Source organism: Pinus tabuliformis, chromosome 7 (genome assembly GCF_031772625.1).
Source record: "Pinus tabuliformis cultivar Carrire ecotype Pingquan chromosome 7, CPIR1, whole genome shotgun sequence".
In the NCBI taxonomy this organism is placed as follows: Eukaryota; Viridiplantae; Streptophyta; class Pinopsida; order Pinales; family Pinaceae; genus Pinus; species Pinus tabuliformis.
The window spans coordinates 1894159372-1894162666 of NC_142293.1; the positions used below are offsets into that span (position 1 = coordinate 1894159372).

The window sequence follows — 3295 nt, forward strand, 5'->3', positions numbered from 1 at the left end:
CTATCGGGGGCTTAAAACTACTTTGCACAAGAGCCATCGAATTTGGCCGATCAACGGTCCAAATCCGATCGGCATATCGCAATCGGCAGAGGCTATCGGAGGCTACCACAGACTTATTGCGACAACGATCAGCGCGGTCAACGAGGATCATCGATCAAGCGCGCAGATCAACGGCCCAAGTTGAATTGCAATATCGCGTCGACAAACCACATGAGCGCTTATTCATGGCCCGGGGACTATGCAATATGCGATTGCGATATAGTCGCATTAGAGCAACACAAAGGAGCGGGGCCGATGCATGCGACTACGATAGCTGGACCCGACGGGATTATAAATGAAAACACATATATTTTGAGTTTCGGAGAACAGGGTTTTCCTTTGTAAATCGCATTTTCGTTAAATAAACGAAAAACAAAAGAAATGCGAATAAAGTGATGAAACCGGACCCGAAAGGGTTTATACATGCAGGTGTATATGTTTTGAGATCCGAAACAAGCGGGATTTCGGGTGGGTCGTAGGCGGTAAGTGGTTTTGGCCGGGCTCCGCCCGAGCCCATACACTGGCTACCACGTGGCTAGGCGCCGGAGAGAGAAAACCACCCTTTTCAGGCGGTTAACTCCCGTATGCATGAGCTGCCTGAAATGAACCTCAGCCGTTGGATCAAGATCTCTCAGATCAACAATGGAGATGCAATAAGCGATATAAAGGCGGACCTGATAGGAGTATAGAGTGGAATTTATAATATTTCAAATCCGATAAACGACAGATTGGCGGATTTTCACAGTTTTACGTGTATTTCTCTGTGTAAACAGAGAACGACCATTTTTGGGATTTCAAAGGCATTGATGGTCCATTCCGTTACAGAACAGGTGGCCACCTTCCCTGAAGACGTTATGCCATGATTGCTAACGCTCAAAAGGGGATTCGAGCGGACAGAGGTCGGGCGCCAGAAAGCTCGAGAAGGGGAAACGAACAGACAATGCCAATTGGCTTTAAAGCCACATAAAACAGAAGACAGAGACAAGCAGTGTTGAGACAGAAAGAAGACAAAGACAGAGAGTGATAGAAAGAGTCTGTGTACTCAGAGAAGCTTGAGGGATTCAAGCAAAACTCCTGCTGTTGTATTTGTTGTGTTGAGACCCAATTTGAGCTCACACTTTGTAAAACTCTACTCTTGAATACATAATAGAGAGGTCACCACTGAAGGTTGGACCAGGAGACGTAGCCCAAGAGTTTTGGGTGAACTCCATATTAAACTTGTTGTGTTATGTGCGTTTGTCTATTATGTTTCTTTAACTTCTTCACCGTCTATATTATTTGCAATCTTATCGATCCATTGCACTAAGTAATGTAGGCAAATCCATGCACATGAGTCTGTAATACCTTAATAATTGTCTAAGATCTCATTATCAGATCACGTGATTAGTGGGTTGAAGTCCTTGAAGGAAGGATGGAACATGATAAGAATTCATGTGCACTTTCAATACTGTAAGAGGTGTCTCCACCAGAGCTTTCTAGTGCTGCGAGGAATAACCAAATGTTAAGATTAGAGGTAAATATCTATGAATCACGGTCTTTTATTAGGGGGAAAAGTGGGATCATGTGTGGATAAAAGAGGAAATCACATTGAAATGGGTCTTCACATATTCTTTGGGTGCTAATAAAATCTTTTCCATCTAATCAAAAAGGTTGGCGCTGATGAAAACTTATTGGTAAAGGAGCACACTCATACTTTCATCAACAAAGGTGGACAGATTGGGGAACTCAATTTTCGATTTCTTGCTAGGGATCCACTACATGGTATTAAATCATTCCTTACAACTAATAAACTCCTTAATTTTTATAAAGTAATAAATGCAATTTCCCTTCCTTCAAGTCTTATAGTTCGAGCTCTTATTGATCCAGATGATGCTATGTGAGATATACGCAATCTGGAAAATGTGAGTTTTTATGAATGGTTTATGTCCCATGGAGGCACCTGCAAGAGTATCCAAAGAATGTGGGATCATTTTGCTTATGCACTTGGGTTTATCAATTTTGATAACATCAGTGCTCATTGTATGCTTACAATATTCGCTTTATTTTCCACCAAGACAGAGGCTTCACTGCTACACATGCTTAAGGGGTCTCCTGACTTGTATTTGAGTGGCCCTCTAAAAAGATACATCATAGAAAAAGGTGGTAGGTTTCACCTCAAATAGGGGTATATAAATATGTTATATAGTAAGAATTATGTAGGAGAAACATATGTGTTTGGTATTCATTTCTCCAAGGTCGATTTTCCTTCTCTCTTTCAATACAATTGGTATTCTTGCTTCTAGTCATCATCATATATTTTCCATTTGATACTTTTTCAAAAGGGCTACACATAAACAAATTTTAAAATCATATGCATGTGTTGTTTCATGTGATGTACTCGGTATTAAGAGATTGATGCCATCAGAATGGAAAAAATGGGAATTTTTTTATAACATCTACAACCTTGTGGGTGTACCATGTTTTACTGTCCAACTTAGGTACAATGGTTGGCTAACATAATTTTGAGATCTTGAACATTCCAGGCAATTGAACCAAGTTTTTGGTTTGGATAATCTCCTCTACACACCCGATGTTGATTTTTCCTACTTTGCAGACCTTGCTATCACCTCACCAGAAGATTACTACCGCTTTGATCAAGGTTCTTTGCTTCAAGTTGTATTGACTCTAGGGGATCCATATATGCCTTTGCCAAATGAATATATCGTAGACAAAGTTCAAAATAGGTGTTGTCCCTCTTTCCATAAACACAAGGCTTGGAGATGACCTAGTATTCTGTTGTGAAAATTGGACAATTTCTTTATCGTGAAGCTCCTTAGATGGATCTTTTCAGACCAGATCGGAAGACACCTGTTCAAAATTTATTTCTAGCGGGTTCTTATACAAAACAAAATTATATTGATAGTATGGAAGGAGCAATGTTATCAGGAGGGCATGCTTCACCCTATATTTGTGAATCAGGGACCATGTTGGTTGAGCCTACACATAAAAAAAATCAATATCCAAAACAAATTGATGGTCCACACCACGTTTACTTCATATCCAACGATATCTAGTACCACATTTTTTTATTTTATTTTTATTTTTATTTTTATTTTTATTTTTATTTTTTTTATTTTTTTATATATATATATATATATATATATTTGTATTTATTTGTTTTTTTTTTTTTGTTTTAAAACTAAATCTATTAAGTAAACGTATGGTACAATAAGAGCTTACAACCAAGAGAGACAAGAACACAGGCAGCTGGAAAGGA

At 38.9% G+C, this 3295-nt stretch overlaps 1 pseudogene; it reads left to right on the top strand.

Moving 5' to 3' along the window:
• Positions 1-1537: 1537 nt before the first annotated feature.
• On the top strand, positions 1538-3092 carry LOC149256033 (zeta-carotene desaturase, chloroplastic/chromoplastic pseudogene; annotated as a pseudogene).
• Positions 3093-3295: the final 203 nt, after the last annotated feature.